The 23,008-nt window shown below is 37.0% G+C and overlaps 1 protein-coding gene across 2 annotated transcripts in view; it reads right to left on the minus strand.

Annotated features, from left to right (window-relative positions):
* The window catches only part of TSPAN8 (tetraspanin 8), a 272,045-nt gene continuing 253,570 nt past the window's right edge, over positions 4,534 to 23,008 (minus strand). Inside the window, exons 17-19 of one of the 2 annotated variants that reach the window (XM_021091997.1) lie at positions 16,380 to 16,486; positions 6,684 to 6,844; positions 4,534 to 5,361 (exon numbers count right to left, since the gene is read on the minus strand). The gene's annotated coding sequence lies outside the window, so the exon portion shown is untranslated. The remainder of the gene's footprint in view (positions 5,362 to 6,683; positions 6,845 to 16,379; positions 16,487 to 23,008) is intronic. The other variant, XM_021091998.1, reaches the window with a different exon arrangement.

Genomic DNA, 23,008 nt, shown 5'->3' on the forward strand with positions numbered 1-23,008 from the left:
TGGCTCTGGCGTAGGCTGGCAGCTACAGCTCCAATTAGACCCCTAGCCTGGGAACCTCCATATGCCGTGGGAGCGGCCCAAGAAATGGCAAAAAGACAAAAATAAAAATAAAAACAGAAAGACTCACAGAGAACAAACTAGTGGTTACCACTTGGGAGAGGGGATGCAGAGAGGCAGGAAAGTGGGGGCGGATTAAGAGGTACAAACTACAATGTATAAAATAAATAAGCTACAGGGACATATTGTACAGCACGGGGAATATAACTAATATCTTGTCATAACTTTAAATGGAGTGTAATCTGTAAAAATGACTTACTATGTTGTACACCTGAAACTAATATAATATTGTAAATCAACTAGGCTTCAATAAAAAAATTATTTTTCTCTCTCTGGAGAGAGTATAGGAATTTTTATTTTTCTCTTTGTAAAGTTTCCATACTTTCCAAAAGTGAATTTATATTGCTTCTTTAAATTTAAAAAAAATGTTGGAGTTCCCATTGTGGCACAACAGAAACAAATCCAACTAGCATCCGTGAGGATGCGGGTTCAATCCCTGGTCCCGCTCAGTGGGTTAAGGATCCAGTGTTGCCATGAGCTGTGGTGTAGGTCACAGATGCAGCTCAGATCCCACGTTGCTGTGGCTGTGGCATAGGCCGGCAGCTAGAGCTCTGATTCAACCCCTAGCCTGGGAACTTCCATGTGCCCTAAAAAGACAAAAGACAAAATAAAAAAAAAAAATTTAAAAAGTTGAAATCCCAGGAGTTCCCTTGTGGTTCAGTAGGTTAAGGCTCTGCTGTTGTCATTACTGGGGCTCTGGTTACTGTTGTGAGGCAGGTTCAGTCCCTGGCCAGGAAACCTCTGCATGCCACGGGCATGGCAAAAAAAAAAAAAAAAAAAAAAAAAAAGTTAAAAATCCCAGAGCACACTTATTTCAGTTGTTATACAAGACAGCTAGAAACTACAACTTCATTATTCATTGTGTTCACCAATCATACTCATTGGTGCTTATCAAAAAGGGTGAAAAAATTTATTTTTTACCTCCTAGAACCTATGATCAGAGGCAACATACAATAAATGCACTGGATGTATAGATATAAAGTAAAAATACATAAGAAAATGGACTTAGAACATAAAAACCACCCCTACAAAATACACTTTTACAAACCTCTTCCTTCTTGTTGGAACTCTCCACATTCTTCAATAGCCAATGTAAGTTCCAATCTCCTTTATGAAGAACCTCTGGACTAAAGCAGCCCAAATGGTCTGCTTGCCCTTCTCCAAACTCCAGTTTCATTTTTAATTACTGCATCTTGTTCAGTTCTCAGCAAATGCCAGTAGCTGTGTTTCCAATTAGATATTAAGGTTTTTGAGAGCAGGAAGGGTCAAGGTAACATTTTTACTTCTAAGTAACTTCTTCCCTCCCCTACTGAACCCATCATAATGCTTTGTATTACAAATAAAATTAAGCATTAGTGCTCAATATTTATTAGTGTTCATTGGTGAATCTTAGTGAAGGCTTCCATTGATGCTACGTTGTTAAGGAGGAGAGCTATAAACTCAATGGGAAGGAAAGGATATAGGAAGATAATCAGGATCAGATCTCACCAATTCTAAAAAAAGTAACTGCTTAAACATAGCAGATCCAAGAATAGAGGTCACCCATTTAATTTACTCATTTCAGAGAGTCCAGTTCTTCCTGTGGGCAAGGAGAACCAAATATTGCGAATTTTCCAGTACCTTTTCTATCTGATCCAGGCTCCGGCTCACTTGCTTTGTTTCTTTCAAATTTCCCTCATTTCTTTACAACCAAGAGCTATCAATGTGCCTTGTGTGGTATGAACCAAACCACTGCTGGAAATCTAAGAGAATAGAGAGAAAGCTTTTCTTTTCTTTTCTTTTTTGTCTTTTTGCCTTTTCTAGGTCCTCTTCCCACGGCATATGGAGGTTCCCAGGCTAGGGGTCTAATTGGAGCTGTAGCTGCCGGCCTACGCCAGAGCCACAGCAATGCAGGATCCGAGCCACATCTGCGACCTACACCACAGAGCACGGCAACTGCCGGATCGTTAACCCACTGAGCAAGGGCAGGGATCGAACTTGCAACCTCATGGTTCCTAGTTGGATTCGTTAACCACTGCGCCACGACAAGAACTCCTTTTTTTTTTTTTTTTTTTTTTTTTTTTTTTTGTCTTTTTGCCTAAGAGAAAGTTTTTCTAATTTCCCTGGCTCAAGGTCACAAGCCTTGTACCCTGTTATCTTTTTTTTTTTTTTTTTTTGTAAGGGAGAATTTCAACATGATTGTGCTGGTATTTCCTCCCTGAAAAAGCTGAGAAGCAAAAGAAACTCATGTGTGTGTGTTTTTTTTTTCTTTTATGGCTGTTTTATTGATCAAAGTTTAGCTCCTATTCCACTAAAAACAAAGTCAGCTGTCCTAAAATCTTTATCACTTGCAGGTTCTGCAAGTGACCCACGGTGAACCAGTTAGTGAGTACAGATGGAGAACTGAAAGAGAAGGGGTGCAGGTTTATAAAAGTCTCTTGGACTTTGACTTGCCTCTGGCTACAATAAAATGTTAATGAAAATGCAGTAGAAGAAACAGGACAATAATAATTAACCACATGAAACAGCACTGAATTATTTAAAACAATGTCCGCCCCTGCTCCAGTATTACACCTGCATAGGGAAAATAAGTCAGATGGAAAAGATCTCAAAGCTTTGCTTGAAGGTCGGGTCCTAGAGCGAACCACAGAGAGCAAAGAATTCCAGAGGACAGGATGGAACATCTGCCCGAGGTCAAATTTGGGGAGGTTACAGGAAGCACATCCTACTGGATCCTGCCTTCAAATATGTTCAGATCTCTCCTGAATGAGATGTGTTTGGAGGATGGTCAGAGCAAAGCAGTCTCTGCTGAAGATGTAGTGGGCTGACTTGTTAGCAAACTCAACCAAAACAAAAGGAGCCAGCTGACGATGATCTTTTCCCCATGTATATGCATTTCGGTGTTTACCCTCTATCCACCACCCTACTAAACGCAATACTAACTTGTCATACTTTGAGACATGGATTTTTTAAATAGTCTCATTTGAAGCGAAGGAATGAAATGAAATGCTTTTGTAGTGCAGATGAAGGGAGCATGATGCTCTTTCAAAGGCACTCATGCCCTGGTCTATCATGTTCACGGGCCTCCAATCCCCCAGAACTCTTCCTTCCACAGAGTGACATCTGTTTTCCTGACCACAGGAGAAGAAATCCTAAAGATGAGAAACTGTCCCCAGAGACACAAAGTACTGAGAAGGCAACACGGTAACATGCATAACGCTAAAAAACAGGTTAAATTTAGTGACGGATGACCGTTTTCCAGTTCTGTTTCTAGTTCTGTTTCAGTTTAGATACTTACTCAAAGCATGTCGAAATGATAGAAACCTCGTGAGCCTACATAATTGAGCTTAAAATTTTTTTTCTGGAGCAGTTTTTCCTCACAGCGTTCTCTCTGTCTCTGTCTGTCTCTGTCTCTGTTTCTTTCTTTTCTTGCCTCTCTTTGCTTCTCTCTTTATAATCTGGAATTTGAAAGTCAAGGACTTTTCACAAATACAAAAACAAACACGACAAAGTTTATAAATACGGTTTGTTTATTAGGCTAAAGCGGGATTCAACTTTTATTCAGTCACTTTTTCTACACCATCACATTAAACCCATTTTTCCTCATGCCTCACAGGATGGGGAGCCAACATACCAAAAAAGTCCCAGTTGTCTGTCAGGGATGCTTTGTGGATAATGAGGAAATATAAGTTACCATTTTTGATATAATAATACCTCGTCTTAAACATTTGAAAGTTTAATTTTTTTCCTAATATAGATAAGAATACATATTTATGTCCCTGTTAAAAGTAATGCAGAGGACAGAAGATTGGGATCAGTAGGCTTCCCTAAGATTTGCCACTTAGCCTCTTTACAGTAAAATGTTCCCTTCAGTAAATCTGGAAGAATATTAACAATCTGATGCTTGCAGTTAAAGTAACTAGAAATGGTCATACCTGAAGGTTCTGAAAAAAAGCTATCTTGCTAAGTTTAAATATAAAGAGAAAAGACAGAGGGACTGAAGGATATAGTCCTTATAAGACCTAGATGAAAGCCCCCAAACTTTTGACATTCTAATCCTGTGGCCTCATTGAATTTCTGATGCCAGTGTTTTAAAATGTGCCATATGTAATATTTACTAAATATATTTCATGTACTAGAAAGTCCACCTATCAAGAACAACCAGAACCAGAAGGAAGAAAGAGGAAAGGAAAACCAAAAAGCAAGTCTCTGAACAATTCAAAACCAAGATTCTCATTTCATGCACATTTCTTAAAAGGGAACCGAACCCCTTAAGCCTTCCCTGAGATAATTTTCTCTCACTCTAAATAGAAGTCTGGAGGACGTGGGTTCAATCCCTGGCCTTGCTGTGGCTGTGGCTGTGATGTACGCGGCAACTGTATCTCCGATTTGACCCCTAGCCTGGGAACCTCCATATGCCGTGGTGCAGCCCTAAAAAGCAAAGCAAAAAATAAAACAAAACAAAACAAAATAAACAGAAGTTTAACAACATTAATAATATGGTTTGCCAACTCAGAATAAGTTTGAAAAGGAAAAAGGAACTCCTAGACACAGGCAATTTATAGAAGACACTCACTACTGATTGCATATCATTGACAGTTGGGACAAAGCTGAGGCTCAGACACGCCTTGTATGAATTTAGATGATGCCATTACCAGTATCTAACAGAATTCTAAGATTTTAATTGTGCTAAAGTATGTCATGGGAAGAACAAGGGCTCTATACGTATCTGAAAGTTAGACATATGCAGCCATGTGAGACAGAACAAGAGAGGGATGGTCACAGAATTCAAGTTGCATGGGACCCTTGCATGGAAAAATCACCATTATTTTAAAAGGAGGTTTAGAAACAGGACATGATGCGCTGATAAGAATCGGTTGTTCTGTGGTGGAACATGAGGGCTGCATCTATTTCCTCCCATTCTATTCCTGAAAGGTTATAAATTCAGGATTCCCAGTAATTCTGCTATAGGAACACCAACTGATGGATGTTAGTCAAAGACAGAAAGTTGAGAGCCTGAGATCCAGAGACCCACAGACCTGCAAGTTACTTAGAGCAGCAAGAAGTAACCTGCAGGTAAGGGAGAGAGCACCCCAGTGAGATTTATATTACTTACTGTCTGCCTCCCTTGACTTGAATACTCCAGGAGAACAGGAATTTTTGTCTACTTTGTTTACTGGTCTAACCCAAGTCTGCAGAAAAGTGCCTGGTGAATACTAGGTGTTTAATAAGTGATGATTTTCATGGATTAATCAATCAACAGACCTGTGGAGGAAGTACAGGCAATGAGTAGATCCACAGAAGACAATGAGTATATGAAAAAGTTACAGCAGCTGGGACAGAGGAATGAAGAAACTGGGTGGGGTGGGAATTATATGTAAGGCAGCCCTCCCTTGAGGGAGAAAGAGCTGGGATCCTATCACTTGAAGTAGGGGCTATACTGATTCAGCAGACTTGGATGTAAATGGTTAGGATGGCCTCATTTAAGATCTACTACCTTGTGGGATTCAGGGAATGTTCAGGTTGTAAGTGCAAACAGCCCAAGGTACATCAAATGTTCTTGAAACCATTACTTTATAAAAATGAAATTTAAAAAAATGTCCTTGAACATGGAAGCAACCTAAAGGTCCATCAACAGAAGAATGGATAAAGATATGGTACATATATAGAAAGTAATATTCATTACTCAACCATTAAAAAGAACAAAATAATGCTATTTGAAGCAACACAGATACAACTAGAAATTATCATACTAAGTGAGGTAAGTCAGACAGACAAATATCATGAGATCACTAAGATGAATTTAATACAAAATGACACAAAATGACTTATTCACAAAACAGAAACAGACTCAAAGATTCTGAGACCAAATTTATGGTTACTAAAGGGAAAATGGGTGGGGAGGAATAAATTAAGGGGTTTGGATTAACATATATGCACTACTATATATAAAATAGATAAGCAACAAGGATCCACTGTATAGCACCAGGAAATCTACTCAATACTCCGTAGTGACCTACATGGGATAAGAATCTGAAAAAGAATGGATATGTGTATACACTTAATTGATTCACTTTGCTGCACACCTGAAACTAACACAACATTATAAGTCAACTCTACTCCAATTAGATAGATAAATAAAATGCTCTTGATACTACCTTGAGATAGAAAAAAAGATCTATTGCATTCATTTTGCTTTGGCAAAATCTATGATATATTTAAGAACCATTTTCATCAAAAGTATCTAAAAGGTAAAGATAATGGGGCTGGGTTTCTGTTACCTGGGGAATGGTTTTCTGTAAATATCTCCACTGTGGACCATGGATCAGGGGCAACACAGAACCACAGAATCAGTCACACTGGGGATGATGCCTCTTATTTTTTTTTTTTTTTTTGTCTTTTTGCTATTTCTTTGGGCCGCTCCCGTGGCATATGGAAGTTCCCAGGCCAGGGGTCGAATCGGAGCTGTAGCCGCCAGCCTACACCAGAGCCACAGCAATGCAGGATCCGAGCTGCGTCTGCAACCTACACCACAGCTCACGGCAACGCCGGATCGTTAACCCACTGAGCAAGGGCAGGGACCGAACCTGCAACCTCATGGTTCCTGGTCGGATTTGTTAACCACTGCGCCACGACGGGAACTCCAGATGATGCCTCTTGATTGGAGATGAATAGGTGACTGGCGCCAAAGCTGGGCAGTAGCACAGGAAATGGACACCACGATTAAGCACAGTCAGGCCAGAGAGATCTAAAACAAAGTTCACAGGGAAGAAAACATGGTCAACAATCAGAGTCAGTGGACCCAGGAAGGATAAGACAAGGAGAAAACCCAACTTCGAAATATTGTCATGAAACTGTAACAATAAAGACAAAAAGACTGTACATAAACACTGCATTCCAGTAGCTCCCAATGGCCAAAACTGGAACAATTTGATCAACAAATATTTAAGGATGGGAAGGGATAATAAGTCAAAGAAAAAATATATATCCATAAGTTCATACTGATATAAATAAATGACAGGTTAGATAAAAGACCAGATAGATTTGATACAGAGGAACTTAAAATAATAAATCTAAAAGGACCGAGTGAAATAGAAAACCACCATTAGAACACCACAGTATAATAGTTGCAGGCAAGATCCATGGATGAATGCTAAAATTAGTGGGTGAAATTTTTAGGAGGAACAGGATGTTTGAATAACCTCAATGTAACTCCCAAAAATATATATATTAATTACTGTGGTGGTTTTAACATATGTCCACAAATTCTTTGATACTCCTCTCTCCAGATGTGGAGTTTAATTTCTCTCCCCCTGAATGTAGGCTGAACTTAGTGACTTATTTTCAAAGACTAGGGTATAGAAAGGGTGGGGTGGGAGGGATAGACCCAGCGGAGACACCTGGAAGACACCGTTTTCACAATGTGGTCAAGGTGAACATTACCAGCGACAAGCCATGTTACTATCATGTACCCCATGATGTGAGAAGGGCACTTCATCTCTGATATTCTTCCTCAAAATACACTACATTACCTCAGTCTAATCATGAGAAAACATTGGTCAGACTCAAACTGAGGAACACTTTACAGACCATTCTTCAAAAGCATCAGGTCATGAAAAGCAAGGAAAAACTGAGAAACTGACACAGACTAGAAGAGACTAAGAAGACAGCAGGAGTAAATACAATTTGATATCCTGGATTGGATCCTAGAACAGAAAAACAGGTGAAATCTGAATCAAGTCTGTAGCCTAGTCTATAGTTTAATACCATTTCATTTTGACAAATGTATCAAAGTTACATACGTTGTTAATATTAGAGGAAGCCTGGTGAAGGTACAGGCAAATTCTACCGCCTACAATGTTTCTGTAAATCTAAAATTATTTCGAACTTAAGTGTGTGTATGTATAATACAAAAAAAAATGAATAAAAAATAAATGTCAGGAGCTAGGAAAAAATCCAAAGATCATTCACGTAGAAAAAATAAGTTAAACAGACTCAGCTCTAACACTGGAGAACTGCAGTGGAGAAAGCTCAGACAGATCCTCAGGGTTTTGTCTTCTTGTTGCCAAACAGTTGATCACTGTCTTGAGCAAATGTTGGGACAGGTTAGGAGTGGGTTGTAAGCCTAATAAATTCTTATTCTATGAGTATAATGTTGAGAGGGAGTCAAATCCAGTCGATCTAAAACAATATTCTTTTACCCCACTCATTTGTCACTCAAAAGAATGGTAATGTGAAAAGATCACGATTTAGAAATACAAAAACTGAGTTCAAATCCTAACTCTCAGCAAACTAGTTAAGACAACAGCCTTCCTGAAGCAGTTTCCTCATCTGTAAAACATAGATAATAATAATAATGATATCTATCTACCACTTTTAAAGGTTTGGGGAACCTTAAAAGAGATCATGTTAAGTCAAAGGACTTGGCAAAATACACCAGATGCGATCCTACAGGGGCCTTCTGCCTTCTCTAAAAAGATGAAATTATAAACTGCATACTTTTAATAATTAACATATTCCAGTCGCTGGCATATCTCGGGATATGGGAAACTTTTCCCTAATAAGATATTTAATTAACTACAAAGACTTTCTTCTCCACGATGCCTGAAAACAGAGCTTTCTAGAGTGGACTAAAAGAATATATAGTCACAACTAAATCCACTTCATTTCCTGGGATTTCATCATCTCAGCATCTAAAAGGCAAAATGATAAACCCTCTTCATTTCCTCATCTGTAAAATGTAGAGATTGGTAGGTAATTTCCAAAAATCTTTCCAGTTCAAAAAGTTTTTAGGATGCCTATATTCTTCCAGAGGAGCAATAATTCAAGGCAATGCTTTGCCAGATTACAGTTAGGGCACAGAGAACGAAATCTATACCATCTGTAAGCTTACTGTAGATTTCAACACATCACATGAAAAAGAAAATAAGTCTTTGTAGCGGACATCCTAACAATGAGCATGCCCTGAGAAGATACCGAGCCCAATAATCTTATTATAAATTGCAGTTTTCTGCTTAGATTCTTTGGGATAATCTACAATGGTCAATCCCAATTGTCAATAATCTAACTAACCAATGAGCCAGAATTTAAAAAGTGTCACCGTGTGTGTTCTTATCTCAACTATTACAACTGCACTGAGTACATTCAAAAATTCCATTTATGTAATTGAGTGTGCATGTGAGTGCGTCTTCTTCATATTAAGGCCTCTGAATTAAGGTGAAATTAAACCTCATTAATTGTTTTCAGGCACATAAAATTGCCTAACTGATTCCAAATAGGCAAATCAAAGCAATCAACTCATTTTTTTCCATCTTTGACCACTTCATAGGAAAGGAACTTATGAATCTAGTCCAAATAAATCTGTTACATATCAGTCCAGAATAATTATCCAAGCCCAACTCAAACCAGTTCAATTAACCAATTCTTTTATCTCTGTGATGTTTACATAAATCTTATCATAATCATCACTCAGGGTTTGGCTTGAAGGCTGCTAAAAGAACAATACATTTTTTAAGGTAAAAACTTCATATTAGACTCCACCTTTACCAGCCCTGGAGTGCTAAAAAGAACCTTTAGGATATGTTACTAGATGTTGCCTTCTAGTTTGTGAATTAAGAGTCTTTCTACTCTCTGTCAGACTACCTCAGAGGTATGTTGCCCTGAAAACAGTTATAGCTACTGCCACGTTTTGGCATCGTTAAAAATAAAAGTACCTGGTGTGTCCTAGAATAATGAAAATTAAAACAAAAATAAACTAATTGGACTTAATTAAACTTAAAGGCTTTTGCACAACAAAGGAAACCATTAAAAAAATGAAAAAACCCACAGAATGGGAAAAAATTCTTTGCAAATGAAATGACCAACAAGAGATTAATTTCCAAAATACACAAATATACAGCTTTATATAAAGAAAGTAACTCTATTAAAAAATGGTCAGAAGATCTAGAGATATTTCTCCAAAGAAGAGAGATGGCCAAAAAGCACATGAAAAGATGCTCAACATTACTAATTATTAGAGAAATGCAAATCAAAACTACAATCAGATACCATCTCACACTGGTCAGGATAGCCATCATTGAAAAGCCTACAAATGATAAAAGCTGGAGAAGGTGTGAAGAAAAGGGGACCCTCCTATGCCGTTTGTAGGAATACATATTGGTACAACCACTATGGCGAACAGGATGAATGTTCCTTTAAAAACCAAATGTAGGAGTTCCTGTCATGGCGCAGCAGAAACGAATCCAACTAGGAACCATGAGGTTATAGGTTCAATCCCTGGCCTCGCTCAGTGGGTTAAGGATCTGGCATTGCCATGAGCTATGGTGTAGGTAACAGATGCACTCGGATCGGGTGTTGCTGTGGCTGTGGGGCAGGCCAGCAGCTGTAGCTCCAATTAGACATCCCTAGCCTGAGAACCTCCATATGCCATGGGTGCAGCCCTAAAAAGCAAAACAAACAAACAAACAAAAAAACCCTAAATGTAAAACTACCATATGATCCAACAATCCCACTCTTGAGCATATATCTGGAGAAAAGTATAATTCAAAAACATACACGCACCCCAATGTTAGTTGCAGCACTAGTTACAATAGCCAAGACATGGAAGCAGCCAAAATGTTCATCAAGAGAGGATTGGATAAAGAATATATGGTACATATACACGATGGAATATTACTTGGCCATAAAAAAGCATGAAGCAATGTCATTTGCAGCAACATGGGTGGACCTAGAAATTATCATACGAAGTGAAGTCAGACAGAGAAAGACAAATATATGTGATCACTAATATGTGAACTCTAATAGAAATGATACAATAGAACTTACAAAACAGAAACAGACTCAAAGATTTCAAAACCAAACTTATGTTTACCAAAGAAGAAATGTGGGGGGGGGATAAATTAGGGGGTTGGAATTTATATATACATACTACTATATGTAGAATAGATGGGTAATGGGGACCTACTATATAGCATAGGGAAATTTATTCAGTACTCTAGTAATCACTATATGGGAAAAGAATTGAAAAGGAATGGATATATGTATATATATTTATAACCGATTTATTTTGCTATATACTGAAGTCAATTATATTCCAATAAAATTTTAAAAATAAATGTTTTTTTTACAAGTACCTGGTGTGGCAGTGCCAATCCACCAACCCTAGTGAGCATTTTAATTTATGTAGATTCACAAATTTGGGCATACTCCTAACATAAGCAGATATACTTTGGGATTAATAACTTTCAGATTTTAGAAAGGTAATAAAGCTCATATACCAAGTACCATGCAGCATCCCCAAGAAAGTCTGAGGAAAGGCCCAATGGTCATGTGGTTATGACTTCAATGAAACACACAGGAATATTCATGTTCGGTAGAATAAATAAAGATTACTAACAGCATCACATCAATTCAGGACAAGTTCTGTCCTCAAATGAATTATGAAAACAAGAACTCACTTTCAAGCACTTTTTGGATTTGGAAACTGAGATTAATAAATCGTGGACCTGTAGTGCAACAAGTATTTGAGGGTGAGAAGGGGACAAGGAAAGAAAATTCACATTTTTTTAGTGTCTTCCTATCTAGAAGAAACTATTTTTCCATCTCCAACAGTTAAAAGGATCTTTCAAGGGTCGATCCTCTCTAATTGAGACCTCAAACTCCCACCTTCGAAAGGATCCTTGCAAGCAGATAGCACGCACACATGTGTGCTTCCAATGGAGACTCTAATTTACTGCTTCCAAACGCCATCCAGTTTCTTTCATGATGTTCACAGTTTCAGAAGACAGTTCTGCTCAAGCCTGAAATAGCAGCCCACCTGGCTCCATTTATCCCCTTTTCATATGAAGGACAACGTAACCCAAAACCTTTATCTTCAACCTTTAAAGGTTTCACACAGGCCATTTGGGAAATTTATTGTCGTCTTAAAGAGACTTGTCTTTTTCATTCAGTGTACCCCACTACAAAAACCAGCTCAGTACCTGTCGGCCATCTGGTCTCTGTGTTTATACCAGGCCAAAATTTCCAGATTTCCTCCTTTGAGTTTGCTCTGTAGAAGACGAATCCGATTAGGTGAAAAATAATGCTGGAAGAGTTACAAGCCATTATTCTGAACGCAAATGACATTTTCTTTAATAAGTGTTCCCAGTCTAAATAAGCTTTGAACTTCAGATCTGCCTGGGTGCTGGGGTTTGTTTGCAATAGTCATGTAGCCAACATGACGACACCTTTGGCTGATACCCAGATATTTTTAATCAGCAAAGCTGTAGTGTATAAAATAGATTCAAATGGCCCTTCCTTTTCCATGTCAGAAGTTTCCGGGAACCTAACCTAGTGATTCTAGCACAGAGAAAACAAAATTAAACCAAGGTTTATTGTATCATAACAGCAGGTATCTACTAGTCACTTGAAATCCAGCAGATTCTCATAACAATAGGGAAATAATTTTTTTGAGAACATATAGAATTATGGGATAGCAACAGCATATGAGAGTGAGAGTTCAGATCCTGAGAAAACCACATTAGCAGTTTATTAACAATTACCTTTCCTCTAGACCACTGTTTCTCAATTCTACCTGCATCAGTATCACCTGAGAAACTCTTTAAAAATACCCTCTCCTGGAGTTCTCGTCGTGGCGCAGTGGTTAACGAATCCGACTAGGAACCATGACATTGCAAGTTCGATCCCTGGCCTTGTTCAGTGGATTAAGGATCTGGCGTTGCCGTGAGCTGTGGTGTAGGTTGCAGACATGGATCGGATCCCACGTTGCTGTGGCTGTGGCTCTGGCTCTGGCAGGTGGTTACAGCTCCGGTTAGACCCCTAGCCTGGGAACCTCCATATGCCACAGGTGTGACCCTAGAAAAGGCAAAAAGACAAAAACGAACAAACAAACAAACAAAAAAATCCCCACTCCATAGCAGAAATGAAACCAGAAACTCTTAAGTATGGGTTTCAGAAGTCCTTATTTTTTAACGTTTTCTTGGTGATTCAAATGGGTAGCCAGTTTTGCTAACAGCTACTCTGAACCATTCAATTATTCAACATTCAGCAAGTATATGTTGACTACCAAGTACAACTGAGACTATTCTAAGCACTGGGTATTCAGAAAAAAAAAAAAAAAAATGTCCAGAGTGGCTGGAGGACAGCCATCAAGGTCATAGCTAATGCTGGACAGACTGCAGGAGCCCAGTCATGCAGAACCTTGAAGGACTTTGGAGCAATGGAAAGCCATTAGGTGGGAGGGGAGAGGGTTGAGGAGGGGAGTGACATGATGTGATTTATGTTTTTAAAAAATCATTTTGTCCACCCTCCTTGAAGAATATCATTAAAATCAGATCAAGTCCAAAGACAGGACAAACCATGAATCTAGGGAATAAGACAGCAGAAACTATAGGACACCTGCTTTTATTACTGCTTTTGTCTCAGACCAACAGACTAGTATGCCTGCTGTTTTAGAGAGTCATCATTCCCCTGGGCCTCGTGTGGATGAATTACTCCAGCCGCAGACCACTTAGTGAGCTTCCAGTGTCCCAAGGAGACTGCATTTGATTTCCTCAGCTACTAGACAGAACTCACTTTCAAAGCACAGCACACATTTCTCATCTTGACTGTGCACAACTGACTGCTTCCCAGCCTAGGCATTCACCTAGTAATAGGAGGATAAAAAGGATCAAAGTGATGACTCTTCCCAGCTGAGACACACATGCACCAGGCAGAAATCCTAACTTCACTATGGGCTGTCACGTCAGGGCTAATGTCCACAAGCAGAGAGAAAGCTGGTGTCTCTAACTAGGTCCTGTTTGGGCGATAACTAAAGTGCAAGGGTTTTCCCTTTAGTGTGGGTTTGTGTTTGATTCATAACACAAATAGGATAAGCCAGGATTGATGAGTGATGGAACCCAATTTGTGTTGTGTTCATAAGCAGATCATAATTGAGTCAGTAGCATCACCTAGGAAAAAAAGAGATGACAAAACTGAAGAAACACAGCCTGCTCTGTGAGCATCTTTTATTTACCATTGCACTACTTTTTTTTTTTTTTTTTTTTTTTTTTTTTAGTTGAGACTCTTCTGAAGTGTACTGCAAGCAAATTGTGAAACCAAGGCCACGAGTGATGGAAGACTGTTAAGAGGCTCCTACACTTATGAGCAGAAAGAAAGGCAAGCGTTTAGGTTTCATCTTCACCATTTTGATCCATCAATACATTTTAGTCAGTAGCTGTAAGGCAGGCGAAGATATTTTTATAATCTAATGTCATCAAAATGTATGCACGAAAGTAATTTATGTTATTATGAATCAGAAAAACAATAACTGCTAAGCCCCCTTTCACAGGGAAATGATAGTTTTGTTTTGTTTTTGAAATCACTGTTTTTATAATGTAACATTTGATGACAAATTTTCTTAGGAAGACAATTAATTTTCTCTTAAAGCAAAATACGAAGAAGGTGAAAAAATCTTTTGCAATGAGGCAAAAGTTGCAAAGTCCTATTAAATGTTAGCATATTTATTCTAGAAAATTCATACATTGCCATCTATTGACAGATAATAATGACTTTGATAATTTACTTAATCTAAAACAATAATGCCAGTTGATAATATAAATCAAGCAATTATTTAACAAAGATTCACCAGGCACCTATTTATCCTGATTAAAAAAACAATGAATAAGATAAAAGTATTTCTGCTTATCTAGAGCTTGTTGAGCAGGGGGTGCTGGCCTTGATCTCTATCACCTCATTCTGTTTTCATGGCCCTTGTCACTACCCAATGTCAATGCCTTCTTTGCTTGTTTATCATCATTCTCCTCTATGAGACTTGTCGAAAAGCTGACCTATTTAATGCTATCTCACCATCTCCAAATCAGTGCCTGGCTCATAATTGGCTTTCCATAAATATCAGCTGAATAAATGAGTGAATGGATAAACTCAAGACCATATAATTTATAAATGACAGAACCGAAACTCAAGCCCAGATTTGTCTGACTACAGAGCTCATGCTCTTTCATGATATTCATGAATTCTTTAATTATGGCATCCCTAACTTAAGAACAACCTACATATTCTACAATAAGACTCCCCAATCAATAGAATGATATAACCAATAAGATAAAGTTGTCAAATTACTTCAAATGTTGCTGGAAACTGCTTATACCATAGAAGGAAAAAAAAGATCCAAATTGTATATATAGCATGAGAAAAATTACTGAAAGATAATTCAGTAAGAAATAAAATGAAAGCCAGAGGAAAATTCATGAAAATGTTTAGAAGAGTCAATTCTGGATGATGAGATTGTAATACCTTTTTCTTTTTTTTCTTTTTTCTTTCTTACTTTTCTCTATTTTCCAAATATTCTACTCAGGACATATAACCACTTATATAACCATTAAGAGGTTGTTTTTCTACCTGAGTAGAATACTTAGTGGACTATGAGAGTAAAAACAACCTACTGATTAGGGGGAGTTTCAATAGCAAAGAAACAGAGGAACCAATTTCAAGAAAATTTGTTCCACTGGTCCCGAGTCACTGTGTAAGGAAGTGATTGGTGGAGAAGGAGCACGTTCTCCAAAGGCAGTTGCTAGATTATGAAAAATCATTCATGCTGAGTTCAGACTTCATCTCAAAGTAACAGGGAGCCAGAGTCATTGCAGAGACAAGGCCAGGTAGTTATGCTGCGACTTGGGGGAATACTTTAATTTTTAAAAAAAATTTATAAGTAATAGGATGGAGTTCCTGTCATGGCTCAGTGGGTTACATACCCGACTACTATCCATGAGGATGCAGGTTCGAGTCCTTATTCTTCTTTATCCAGTTTAAATGTCAACTTTTTCTGAAGTGTACCATACTACCATTATTTTGGCTTCAAGGGAAAGAAATTTCAACTCAGACTGGCTTAAGAAAAAAAGTGGCTGATATAATTAAGACATCAGAAGGAGTTTAGGGCTTTTTATTGTCTTTTTTTTTTCTTTGTTTTTGCTTTTTAGGGCTGCATATGGATGTTTCCAGGCTAAGGTCAAATCAGAGCTACAGCTGCTGGCCTATGCCACATCTACAGCAATGCAGGATCCAAGCTGTGACTGCAACCTACACCACAGCTCACAGCAACTCTGGATCCTTAACCCACTGAGCAAGGCCAGGGATCAAACTCACATCCTTATGGGTACTAGTCGGGTGCTTAACCCACTGAGCCACAATGAGAATAGAAGGAGTTTTGACATATCCCCAAGCTTAGCAACTCCAGCAGAAAAAGTGTATCTTTTTCCTAATATTTCCACCAAGAATTCTAGATTTACCTTTCATAGGACTGGCTTGAGTACTGGGCCCATCTCTGAACCCATCACCATGCAATGTTCTAACTGGTCAGAGAGGATCCTCTCTCAGTAGCCAGGTGGAAGACCAGCTGTAGGAAGGAAGGGCAACAGCTTTCAATCAAATAGTAATTCAGAAAAACATTGGAAAGGGAATAAAAGAGATGAAGTGACAGATTTAGGTGATGGATAATGAAGGATCTGGAATTTCATGCTTAGGAATTTGGAGTTTATTCTGAAATGAGAAGGGTAGCAATTGAAGGACTAAAGCAAGGGACTAGTAAGGTCATATCTGTATCATTAGTTAGATATCCTAAAAGCGAGGAGAGAAATGGAATGGAAGAGGGAAAATCTATATACAATTTTGACCTATATGAGAGCATTTATCCTATGAAATTATTAAGCTATTGTTTACACACCTGCTTTGCCCAGTTGACTGTCAGCTTCTCAAGGGCAAGACCAACTTTGTATTCATCTTTATAGCCCTTGTCACTATAGACTCTAAAAGGAAAATTACTTTTCAATGAAATGCCTATAAGTTTTATACATAAATTGTATCTAAAAGAAGATATTACTGCAAATTCCATGCTTCTGAAAAAAGGCCTTAAAAATATTCATCTTAGTTTCCAGACATTAAAATATACTAGACCTAAGATGTATACAGAAATATTTTGCCAAATTGGAAGGCTTGTCTTTGGTATGGAAAGTCTTGCAAATTTGGTAGCTCATGCTCGTTTATCTTCTTCATTTCATGCTCTACACCAGGAGGTGGAAAACTTTCTGTATAAAATCGGGGAGTAATCAGTTTATTAGTCTTTATGAGCCAAATGTTCTCTGTCACGGCTACTTTAAATCTGCCATTTAGCACAAAAGCAGTCATATGCAATTCATAACAAAGGTATGTGGTTGTGTTCTAATACAACTTTATTTATGACATTGAAATTTAAATGTCATATAATTCACATGACAAAAAAAAATACTATCATTCTTTGTTTTTCACCAACCATTTAAAATATAAAAACCATTCTTAGTTCATAAGCCACACAAAAATGAAGGACAAAAAGGCTGAGTTTGACATACAAGCTATAGTTTGCCTATGCCTACTCTATACTAAATCTGGAGAAACTGAGTTTGCTCACATTAACATCACAAACAAGTGTATCACATGCCTATGACATGCTCATGGCCTAACATCTTCTCCTTGTCAAATATTGTCCAGATTATATGTTCACTAAATGATATTATCATCTTTCTAATCTTTGCAAGATGGAGTTAAATAGTTATGCCTTTATATCCTTAAAAGCACTTTAACATTTATTTATTCAAAATAAATGTTTAAAAGAATGTATATATGTGTGTGTGTGTGTGTGTGTGTGTGTGTGGACTGGGTCACTTTGCTGTACAGTAGAAAAGTGACAGAACATGTAAACCAACTATAATGGAAAAAATAAAAATCATTACAATTTTAAAAAATAAAATAAATACATAAAATACATAATATTGTGATCATAAGACGAGTAAGCCTCCAGCCTAGCCTGATTCTATTTTTATCCTAGTTGTCCTTTAGAATAGTAATCAAACACAATATCCATGTAAACTAAGTTTACCTGGTTGCTCAATGAGGATGCATCTACATACGCTTATTTACTGTTATTAATTATCAACATAATTTAACTTATAATAAGTAACCAATATGTTATTTACATTGTGCACATGTCCTTCTGCCCCAAAGTACCTCCTTTTAAGCAGGATGCTCAAAATACTAGACATTCATTTGTTTGGATCGCAATCAAATATCATATCATGCTGTAGGGCCCCCAGCTTTTTTCCTAACACCTTAAAAGATAAAGAATAGCAGTCAATTAAGAGCAAAAAGTGCACATAAGGTTGAAACATCACACTCCGGCTCTAAGTGTACATCTGCAGCCCAGGGGAGCAGTGGGAAAAGGGCACTGGAGAAAGTTTTCTCAAAAGAATGTAGAACAGTACAGAAGAAGGATATTTTTGACTTCACCGTTATGTCCAAGATGATCCCTATAGTCCTGGATTTCCGTTGTGAGTCAGAGCATAATGTTTCAATTCTTTAAAATATTAGTTTTTCTTTTCATCTGACGCCACCCATTGATAAGATTACTAAGGGAATAAATGGAATTACTCTTATTTCCTGAGCTTTTTATCCCCTCTCAAAGGGTCAAGTTCCTAGAGGATGGTAATAAATGAACCATGATAGAGTAGTTTGTGGAAATTTTTACTTGACCTGTAACTTAGCTTTATAAATAATTCTAAACAGTCATAAAATGACTATGCTTGAAAGATAATTGCTCATTGAGGTAGCAAATAAACTCTCTCCATGCAATTCAGCAAGAGTATAATATCCAAAAAAACCCTTTCATTTAAAATTATAGTTTCTAGCTATCGTTTTTACATACTTGGCTAATTATATAACTATATTTTAGGAAGTATACATTTTACATAACTTAAAGGGAGAGGAAAAATACTTTAGTGTTCTAGGATTTTTAATTTTTTTTTTTAATGAGATAACAGGGAGAAGGCACAGGGAGGAAGCAAAGTTGGAGAAGACACAGTGTAACTCGGAGAAACAAATTGTAAGGAAGAAAGACACAGGTACTACAATCCCAAAGTGGCTAAATAATACTTTGATGTGTGGTAGCAAAGAGAAGGAATAAAATATGGTACATTATAGTGACAGAAGTTTTTCTGTTTATTTATCGGTGGGATAGTGTTCCTATTGCCTCTCTTCCATTCATGTATTCTGAAATATTTATAGTACCAACAATTTATTACATATCGTTATATGAGGGAAATTAACACTGAGTTGCAAATAATTTTCTCTCAGCTTATTCTTCACCTTTTGAATTCAAGAGCAGTTTGCTTTTTTATACTATTTCTTTATTTTTTTATTTTTATTTTTATTTTTTTTTTTATTTTCCCACTGTACAGCAGGGGGTCAGGTTATCCTTACATGTATACATTACAATTACAGTTTTTCCCCCACCCTTTCTTCTGTTGCAACATGAGTATCTAGACATAGTTCTCAATGCTATTCAGCAGGATCTCCTTGTAAATCTATTCTAAGTTGTGTCTGATAAGCCCAAGCTTCCGATCCCTCCCACTCCCTCCCCCTCCCATCAGGCAACCACAAGTTTCTTCTCCAAGTCCATGATTTTCTTTTCTGAGGAGATGTTGATTTGTGCTGGATATTAGATTCCAGTTATAAGTGATATCATATGGTATTTGCCTTTGTCTTTCTGGCTCATTTCACTCAGTATGAGAGTCTCTAGTTCCATCCATGTTGCTACAAATGGCATTATGTCATCCTTTTTTATGGCTGAGTAGTATTCCATTGTGTATATATACCACCTCTTCCGAATCCAATCATCTGTCAATGGACATTTGGATTGTTTCCATGTCCTGGCTATTGTGAACAGTGCTGCAATGAACATGCGGGTGCATGTGTCTCTTTTAAGTAGAGCTTTGTCTGGATAGATGCCCAAGAGTGGGATTGCGGGGTCATATGGAAGTTCTATGTATAGATTTCTAAGGTATCTCCAAACTGTTCTCCATAGTGGCTGTACCAGTTTACATTCCCACCAACAGTGCAGGAGGGTTCCCTTTTCTCCACAGCCCCTCCAGCACTTGTTATTTGTGGATTTATTAATGATGGCCATTCTGACTGGTGTGAGGTGGTATCTCATGGTAGTTTTGATTTGCATTTCTCTTATAATCAGCGATGTTGAGCATTTTTTCATGTGTTTGTTGGCCATCTGTATATCTTCTTTGGAGAAATGTCTATTCGGGTCTTTTGCCCATTTTTCCATTGGTTGATTGGTTTTTTTGCTGTTGAGTTGTATAAGTTGCTTATATATTCTAGAGATTAAGCCCTTGTCAGTTGCATCATTTGAAACGATTTTCTCCCATTCTATAAGTTGTCTTTTTGTTTTCTTTTGGGTTTCCTTTGCTGTGCAAAAGCTTTTCAGTTTGATGAGGTCCCATGGGTTTATTTTTGCTCTAGTTTCTACTGCTTTGGGAGACTGACCTGAGAAAATATTCATGATGTTGATGTCAGAGAGTGTTTTGCCTATGTTTTCTTCAAGGAGTTTGATGGTGTCCTGTCGTATATTTAAGTCCTTCAGCCATTTGGAGTTTATTTTTGTGCATGGTGTGAGGGTGTGTTCTAGTTTCATTGCTTTGCATGCAGCTGTCCAGGTTTCCCAGCAATGCTTGCTGAATAGACTTTCCTTTTCCCATTTTATGTTCTTGCCTCCCTTGTCAAAGATGAATTGACCATAGGTGTCAGGGTTTATTTCCGGATTCTCTATTCTGTTCCATTGGTCTGTTTGTCTGTTTTGGTACCAGTACCACACTGTTTTGATGACTGTGGCTTTGTAGTATTTCTTGAAGTCTGGGAGAGTTATGCCTCCTGCTTGGTTTTTGTTTCTCAGGATTGCTTTGGCGATTCTGGGTCTTTTGTGGTTCCATATAAATGTTTGGATTGTTTGTTCCAGTTGTGTGAAAAATGTCATGGGTAATTTGATAGGGATTGCATTGAATCTGTAGATTGCTTTGGGTAGTATGGCCATTTTTACAATATTGATTTTCCCAATCCAGGAACATGGAATATCTTTCCATTTCTTTACATCTTCTTTGATTTCTTTGATTATAGTTTTATAGTTCTCAGCATATAAGTCCTTTACCTCCTTGGTCAGGTGTATTCCGAGGTATTTGATTTTGTGAGGTACAATTTTAAAAGGTATCGTATTTTTGTATTCCTTTTCTAATGTTTCATTGCTGGTATACAGAAATGTGACTGACTTCTGAATGTTAATCTTATATCCTGCCACTTTGCTGAAATTATTAATCAGTTCAAGGAGTTTTGGGGTTGAGTCCTTAGGGTTTTCTAGGTATAGTATCATGTCATCTGCATACAGTGACAGTTTGATCTCTTCTCTTCCTATATGGATGCCTTTTATTTCTTTTGTTTTTTTTTATACTATTTCTTATACAAACAACAATATGGGTGTTTCTCAAGCAAAAATTCTTTACTTTTATGGAATTATATGTATTAATTTTTATGGCTTTTGATTTTATGAAATAGTTTTTAAGTTTCTTCGCTTCAAGATTTTTAAATAATTTAATGTTTCTTTTTGCTGCTTGTATGCTTTCTTTTTGTTGATTCACTTGAAGTTATTATAGTATGAAGTATAGACAGTTTTATGTTTTATCAAGTGCTGCCCAGTTGCTCCAACATTATTTACTAAGACTCATTTTTATCCATAATGATTTGAGATGCCACCTTTACCATAAACTAAATATCCAGATAGACTTGTGTTTATTTATGGAATTCCTACTTTATTTACATAGGAATATCAATTGTTTTAATGATTACTCTTAATTTTCCTAGCTACTCTTGCATACTTATTTTTTTGCATATGAATTTAGACTTTATTTGTCTATCTCTAGAAGAAAAAGCTTTTGATATTCATATTCAGATTACATTAAATGTGTAAGTTAATAACTGACATAATTCTGATATTGAGTCTTCTGCTCCAAGAACAAGAGTTACCTTTCCATTTGTTCAAGCCCTATTTTGTGTGTTTCAAGCATTTCAAGTTCTCTTCACATAGATTTTTGAACATTTCATGTGAAATTTATTCTTGGGTATTTTATCTTTATTTTTATTATAAATGAGGTCTTCTGCCATCTATTAATTATATAGTTTGTTAATCATGTAGTTAATATGATGACTACTAAATTTCTCTATGCTCACATTTTACATTGTTTCCTTTGCAAATTCTGTTATTAAATATATTAGTTTTAGCACTGATTTTCCTGAATGTCTTTGTTAAGACATTGAACTGGTGGAACATGCTATGGCAATTTCTAGAATTTCTATTTTATTATGTTCTGTTTTTTTCAGGAAAGGGTATTTAACTTAAGAAATTTTTTGGTGTCTGTGGAGATAAATTATACGATTTTTCTCATTGTTCCTTTGGTGGAATATGTTTATATAACTTTGTATATTATATATATTTATGGATAGATTAATATATGTATATGTCTTTCATTAATGTCTTCAAAAGCACGCACATACACACAGAAAAGATCTGACAAACTAAATATCAAAGTCAGATCCATCTGAATCCAAAACCAACAGCAAACATCTCCCTCTCAAGATGGGAAAGAAAGTGGTGATTATACTTTCACCTACACTGCCAAGTGTAAAACTTTATTTTAAAATGTGGCTATAAAAAACTATTAAATAAAATTAATAAATAATATATGCCTGTGGTAAATACTTTTATATGTATATTATGGAAAACTACATAGAATAAAAATTAATCATCTATTATTACACTAAAAAGATGTGGCTAAATTTCATAAATATAATATAGAGTGAAAAAAAGCCAGACACAAAGTAGTATTAACTGATATATTCCCAAAAAAAGAAAAAAGTATGCTGTTAAAAGTCAGAATTATACTTACCATTCAGGGAAGAGGGTAATAACTAGAAGGAAACAGAAAAGGGACTTCTAAAATCATGGAAGTAGTGAAATAATGTTCTGTTTCTTGATCTGAGAACTAGGGAGTTCAGT

This window comes from Sus scrofa, chromosome 5, assembly GCF_000003025.6.
Source record: "Sus scrofa isolate TJ Tabasco breed Duroc chromosome 5, Sscrofa11.1, whole genome shotgun sequence".
Lineage (NCBI taxonomy): Eukaryota > Metazoa > Chordata > Mammalia > Artiodactyla > Suidae > Sus > Sus scrofa.